Genomic DNA, 8,003 nt, shown 5'->3' with positions numbered 1-8,003 from the left:
CAGGTTTGTTGTTGTAAATAACAAGACTTTCGTTAGTTGGCAAGTTCAGACGAATGGCTCTTTCATAACATAGGATGTCAGCATGGTTAAGACACAACCAATCCATACCTATTATGACGTCGAAACTTTTGATAGAGACCGATATAAGGTCTATTGGGAACGAAAAGTTATTCAAGGTAAGTGTACATCCTATGTATATATCGTTGGAGGATTCGGATTTCCCGTTAGCCATTTCGACTGTGAATGTTTCTTTTAATGGTTGGGAGTTTTGATTTAGCAAATGTTTGAAATTATGGCTCACAAAGCTCTTCTCAGCACTACAGTCAAATAGAATGCATGCATAAGTATTGTTGAGAAGGAACGTACCCGTGACTACAGCTGGGTTTGCCACTACTTCTTCGTGACCCAAGGCTAAAATTCTCCCAACTCCACCAGCATTTCCAGCTTTAGGAAAATCTTTCTTGAAATGTCCTACTTCACCACAATTGTAGCACGCTTGACCTACTCCAATAACAGGTATTTGGTTAAGTGGTTGAGGTGGTGCTCTACAGAATCGAGCAGTATGACCTTTTCTGTTGCAGTTACGACACTGCATTTCTCTACAATTTACATTATGGTGAAAATTACAATTGTTGCACTTGGGGAGATTACCAGGATAAGGCTTAGCCGGTACTGGGTTAACAGGAACAACAGCAGGTATAGTAGCAGCATTGACTGTAACTAGTTGTTGCTTCTTTGAGGAATCCTGTGAGGACTTGCCCTTCCTCTTGTTCCTTCCCTTCTTCTTGCTGTTGTTGTTGTCATTGTTGTTGTTGTTGTTTCCCTTCGGTTGTTCTGGTGTAGCAACCACTGATTTTTGACGGGCTCCGTGGTCGATAAGAGATTGTGCCAGTTCCTTGGCCCTGTCAAAAGTAACGGGCCTCAAAGCTAAGACACTTGACTGAATTTGGGGCGACAGTCCCCAAATATATCTCTTAATCTTCTTGCTCTCTCCAGAGCAACCATATCCGGGAAAAGAATTGCCAGATCACAGAATCTACTAGTATAGGTTGATATGTCACATCCAACCATTGTAAGACCCCAGAGCTCCTGCTCGAGTTTCTGAACTTCTCCTCGCAGACAGTATTCCCGCATTAACATGACTTTGAAGTTCTCCCATCTTATCGAATTAGCCACTACCAGAGTAAGTGACTTAACATGGCCATTCCACCATGTTAAAGCTCTTTCCGAAAAGGTACAAGCAGCAAATTTGACTTTGCTGCTCTCAGGACAGGAGCAGATTTTGAAAATTTCTTTTGTCTTTTCTATCCACTGTCTTAATGCCATAACTCCTCCGGTTCCATTAAAGGTCCTGGGTTTGGCATTGGAAAAATCTTTATAAGTGCACTCTCGCGAGTGCCCATGACTCTCGCCATGGTTAGAAGGATGTGCACCAGCTCCCGACCCACTAGCACCAGGAGTATTAATATGAGACATGGCAGCAGCTACAGCCGCTGTGACCGCCGCTTGGAACATAGCGGGGTCGAACTGAGGAGGTGGTGGCGGAGGTGGTGGCGGAGGTGGTACCGGCGCTTCATTAACATTGTTACGTCTTGGATTTCTACGAGGAGGCATCTTTTTCTATAAAAGTCAAAAGATACAAGGATGGTAACATATCAAAAGTGAATATGAATTTTGATATCTCTGAACTAAAACATATAGTTCAACATGAATCTTGTGATGAATTGGAAATAAAAGTCTATGACAAGTACAATCTTGTAACAGAATGATATGAATTTGAATGGTTATTTTTCAAAGATCATGAAATTGCATGTCGATTAAATTGGCATATTGAGTATATAAAGTCTGGAAAACTTGACCTTAAACAGGTCTACAATACACCAAATTTTGGGAAAATATCGACATCATACAGACCTACCGAAAAATAAAATTTTCGTGGTCTTACTGAAAAATATGAAAAATAACGCTAGAACCTATCCGTAGACTTAACTATAACCAAAAAGTGAATAGGAAACGAGTAGAGCATCATCTACTGGTGACGGGTATCTCTTGGATGAAACCTCAACTCAACCAGTTGACGCTCCACAGTAATCAGATGTCTTTCATACACTGTTAGACGCGCTCGGAATTCTATGACTTCAGCTCGAGTTTCAGCTAATTCTTGCAGTAAATACTCACTGTCCCTCATAGCTCTCTCACAAGTATATTCAAGACGATTAATGCGAACTGTATTAACTCTCGCATTGGCATCAACTTCCCTGATTTGGTTGATGGCTGTTCTACCCTGAATTTCATTTCGAGCAACCCTACAGACTAGAATTGGCAGGACTCTGTCTGCTGAGCCTCCTTCGCTCAGGTTGTAGAAGCTTCTATCTCTGTTGTATGGCATAGGTTAACCCTGCTCTTGACTCCATGTTTCCAAGCTTTCTACCCACAGAGGCTTCGGACCTTGAAAAGCCGGACGAGGGTTAGGATTTTGGGCTACTTGTGGTGAATTATAGGCTTCTGATTCAGAATCATTTTCTTCAGGAAATTTTTCTGCAAAATCATCATCTAAGGGAATTTCATGATTTTCTTCTCGCTCTGCATCTTGTTCTTGATCGGGAAAGTACGGGTCTCCGGGTAAGTGAAATCCAGCCATTTCTATCTAAGCGAGAATAGGGATAAGAGATATAGAATATAGTTAGTAACGATTGATTAAGGGTATAAGTTTCTACGAGAGAGACCTACAGTTAACAAATAATGTATTCTGTATGACTTGTTCTAGGTATTATTATAACTATAAAGTGTATACTAATTATATATAACTTGAGTATAATTGACCTTTGACTAAAATGACCTGGCTCTAAATCCATAACCAAACGAGGAACAGGAAATGAAGCTAGATCACATATTCTAAGTCTATATAACTTTAATTATATATAATTGTAATATACCCTTAATATTTATAGTTCTACCCTTAATTGTTCCATTGTTTTCACATGTTTGTTTTTAGTATGTAGTGCCTAAAATACCCCTATAGTATTTTAATCTTTATGCTCTATTCTAGAATTCTTCTGACTGGTAAGTCTTAGACATGTCGCAACATCACTATCACTCCCAAACACATGTTGGTCATATCTCAAATCAATATAGTTGATTAGGCTATATTAATCCCAGATATGATTACATAACTGCCCATGTTTGACTGTAATGTTCAACATCCAAATCCTATATTTTCTACTGTATGTGAAAAGTAGTTTTAGTTGCATAAAACTGTTCTATTTGTAAATTAATGTTCTGTATTTGTAATCCTTTTGTAAACTTGTATATGAGAGTATGTCTGAATTCATCAACTGTTATTGTAAACTGTAATGTAATACTGTAAACTGTATCTTGTAAACTAGTACTTTGAAATAGTACATAAGTTTAGTTAATTATACACTAACGTATTGTTAATATCTTTTAATGAGTTATTATAACCATACTGACTAGATGGCCTGACCCAACGCTATAAGTGCGCTGAACATATGTTGATAACAATTTGTCACTCACAGGCGTGTATGCCTGACTGTAGCTAGCAGTCCGAGTGCGGGGTTGTCAATCCCAATATAGATCTATACACACATTGTTTCGATCCGCGGCTGGAGATTCTGGTTATAATGTCAGGACTTTACTATATTGTTTAAATGAATTAAACAACCTATACTACTTGACTCCTAAAATCATATAAACGTTACATGTATAATAGTTATGAAAACCCAATCATTCTGAAATAAATGATTGATAGTATGTTCTTGAATTAGTGCTCTTAACATGTATCTGAAAGAATGTATACGCTTGAATAGTTTTGAATTAAACCTTTGTTTTTGTAAAACAATGTACTCTAGTATACTTGAATCGTGAATTCATGTTCTGTGAATCATGCAACTTAAGACTAATTCTTTGTTCACATGTTTATGTGAGTGAAGTGAAGGACTAGGGGATCGGGTACACTGGGTGTGCGCTGGTCAGGTCCACCACAGAGAACGATAAGACCATTCGTCATGATTTACTAAAGTTTAGTAAATATGGTTATGCTTACAAGTTTAAGGATAATTCTGAAACATTGGAAAAGTTTCAATGTATGGAAGAACGAATGAGAAGAATCAAATTGGGCAGAAAGATAAAAGTTTCTCCAATCTAAAAAGATGGGAGAGTACTAGAGTATCGTGTTTTATGATCATCTTAATGATTATGAAAACCATGTCACAATTGACCCTCTAAGGATATCTTAGTGCATTTGTATGGCTAAGAAGAGGAATCGTGAATTGTTGAAATGGTTAAATCAAGAAGATGAGTCATACTTCGTTCCAAAATAAGTCTTAGAGTCATACTCCAAGATTGTGCCTTGAGTGACATAATCTTAGGAAATGTTTATAACACTCATCAAATGTAGAGTTAAATGTTTTTACTCTTGTACATTTGAAATTGGTAAGTTGTGATGTTTTTGATAAAACAAAGACCAACTAAGGCCAATTGTGTGAAGTGTTTATCTTGATAAGAATCCTCACTAACTCTTGAATATTCGTTTTGTCAAGGACTGGTTCTTGACAGAGAATCTTATAGGTCAAGAGGTCAGTGGGAGTCTTAAATATCTTGAAAGTTTCGAGAACTAATCAAGGGTAAACCTATTGTTAGACACTAGCACACGACTTGAGGTTTGTAACCTATCGTGTTGACATATTCTTGTTTCTGTGACCATTCCAGTTAAGGTTGACTATGCATGTCAGTTCTATATGATATCAGTTGTTTGCATAACAACCTAGAAGCAATGGTAGGCCCTTGTGATGCCAAGTGGCGAGAAATTAAGATTGAACAAGTTCAATCCATATGAGTTTGGATTTGTCACTAACCTTGTCTTTTGGTTATGGTTTGACAAATTCACATGGATAGGAACACATATTCCATAAAATCTAAGTGTCATAAGGTTTCTCTCCGATTCATGAAAATGATGGTGAGGAAACGCTTTCACTAAGTAGATTTTAAGTAGATAGCAGTTATGATATTTACATTTTCAAATTTGATTATGATTACGGCATACCTTTTCATAATTCGAATTATGAGGAATGGCAAAAAGTCTGAACATTTGAGACTTATTGATGTAAGTTCTTAAATTGTTTAGACACACATGTGAGCTATCTAAGGAAATGTGTATGATTTTGAGAAGCCTAGATAAAGTCTTATCAAAGCGTCTCATATCAGAAATCTGAACTTGGGTAATGAAAGTCAATAAGTATTGATTTCTAGAAGTCCAGCTGATTTCTGGGTACATATCAAAGCTAGTGGGAGCATAAATGTTATGCTAGTAAAAGTAATGATTATTATGCTAGTGGGAGCATAATAAATTATGATGAATGTTACAAGTTAGCAATGTTAATTATAGAAAACAAAAGGTTTCAATTCGCAAGTTGCAGGGTTTGAAAAGTTGTTTTGCTATAATTAAGGGAGAGGAATTCATACTTCATTTCAAATCTAAAAGCTTAGATTGAGATTTTAATCAGATTTAGTCAAATATATATATATATATATATATATATATATATATATATATATATATATATATATATATATATATATATGAATGTTATGTTGGAATGGTTCAACATAAGGAAATTCTATACATGGATGTGTTAATTGCGTTCTCAAAATTCGACTATGATTACGTGCCACACCCCCAAACCAGACGGCGGAAACGTCCGGGGGTGGAGGACTTCATTTGTAGTATTACAACACATGCATTATAGTAATCAAAGTACAAACAACCATTGTATTTAAAAAGTATAAATATTTACATGTGTTTCAACATTGTATACTGAAACTAAATAGTTGTATAAAAGAAGAAGACAATACATAAATAGCTCCATCTTCTCAAAAGCTCGGGGTGTACCTGTCTACTGGTTCCCTAAGAATACAAGTAATTTGAAAAGAGAGTATCAACATAAAGTTGAGTCAGTGCATAAGTATTTATGTTTTGAAAGAATATCTTCTGTTTCTTGAATATGTAAACTGTTTCTAGAAAATCCTATATTTTCTACTGTATGTGAAAAGTAGTTTTAGTTGCATAAAACTGTTCTATTTGTAAATCATTGTTCTGTATTTGTAATCCTTTTGTAAACTTGTATCTGAGAGTATGTCTGAATTCATCAACTGTTATTGTAAACTGTAATGTAATATTGTAAACTGTATCTTGTAAACTAGTACTTTGAAATAGTACATAAGTTTAGTTAATTATACACTAACGTATTGTTAATATCTTTTAATGAGTTATTATAACCATACTGACTAGATGGCCTGACCCAACGCTATGAGTGCGCTGAACATATGTTGATAACAATTTGTCACTCACAGGCGTGTATGCCTGACTGTAGCTAGCAGTCTGAGTGCGGGGTTGTCAATCCCAATATAGATCTATACACACATTGTTTCGATCCGCGGCTGGAGATTCTGGTTATAATGCCAGGACTTTACTATATTGTTTAAATGAATTAAACAACCTGTACTACTTGACTCATAAAATCATATAAACGTTACATGTATAATAGTTATGAAAACCCAATCATTCTGAAATAAATGATTGATAGTATGTTCTTGAATTAGTGCTCTTAACATGTATCTGAAAGAATGTATACGCTTGAATAGTTTTGAATTAAACCTTTGTTTTTGTAAAATAATGTACTTTAGTATACTTGAATCGTGAATTCATGTTCTGTGAATCATAAATTATACCTATTATAATTTATATGTACTTTCTGATTTGATAACGAGTATTCATGAATGTAACCCTTTGCTCAACATGTTACAAAGAGTAGGTGAAACTAAATGAACAAACTTTTATACTTGTATACATATACAATTATATATAAGTAAAATTTAAATGACACTCTGACAAACAACTGATACTTGTAATCCCACATCCAAACAAGGAAAAGGAACCAAAGTGGGTTATTAGTCCTAAATCTTTTAAATCTTATTTGTATAAATATATGTATACTAGTATGATTTTTGGGGAAAATATAAGTTTATAAAAACATTTAAAAGAAGTTTGATATTTTGAAATTCATTTTTTTGGTGACTTGATGTCGTTTTGAAACAATCATTGAAAACCATTTGATTTGATGATAACTGAAATCAATTTTGATAAGATATTTGAAATCACTTGTTTATAACACAAAAAATTTGTGTTAGACTTGTATTCCCTCCCCTTAAAACAGTAAAAACAATGAAAATGCGGGGGTATGAACTCACCTGTTGTAAGTTATTCAAATGTAAGATCAGTGTAGGATGCTAAGTGTCAAGTGAAGTCTTGAACACAACGGATCCTATTAGCATATAATGATACATATATGAATATAATTAGTGTATATAACAACTAATTATATAGGAAATCACTTTAGGGACTAGAAAACTCTTGAATTTAAGTGTTACAATCACATGTGATTGTTCTAAAGGAGTTTACGGCCACACAAAGTGTTCACGGCCATGGAGTTTACGACCAATGATGTTCACGGCCTAAGAAGATCTTGAGTTTACGGCCAAGGGAGATGCTCATGGCCGTAAACTCTTATGTTCTTGGGAAATGGTTGTTTTCAAGGGTGTATGTTATGAGCTTCTATAGAATAACTAGTATACGGAAAGATACTTACGTTTTGAAGTTTGAATAAGGTGTTCACGGTCTAAAGAACTAGTGTGTGTTCTTGGTGTTCTTGAAGATCTAAGCAAAAGAGATGATTTCATGGATGAAATCATAGGATTTCACTATACTAAGCAAGGTATCAACTAATGAATGGTAGAAACACCTACTTATTTGAAGATCAAGGTGTAAATCTTGATGATAGTTGAGAGAGAATTGGGTTTCTTGAGGTAAAAGTGTGAGAAATGGTGAAAAATGAAGGAATTCTATATATATGTGCGAGGGTTTACGGCCAAGGAGTTTACAGTCCGAAGTCGGCAAGACGTTTACGGCCGAAGCCTCGTTTATGGCT

This window comes from Lactuca virosa, chromosome 5, assembly GCF_052849685.1.
Source record: "Lactuca virosa cultivar CGN04683 chromosome 5, Lactuca_virosa_CGN04683_v6, whole genome shotgun sequence".
Taxonomy (NCBI): domain Eukaryota; kingdom Viridiplantae; phylum Streptophyta; class Magnoliopsida; order Asterales; family Asteraceae; genus Lactuca; species Lactuca virosa.
Note: the sequence above shows the minus strand (reverse complement) of the source record.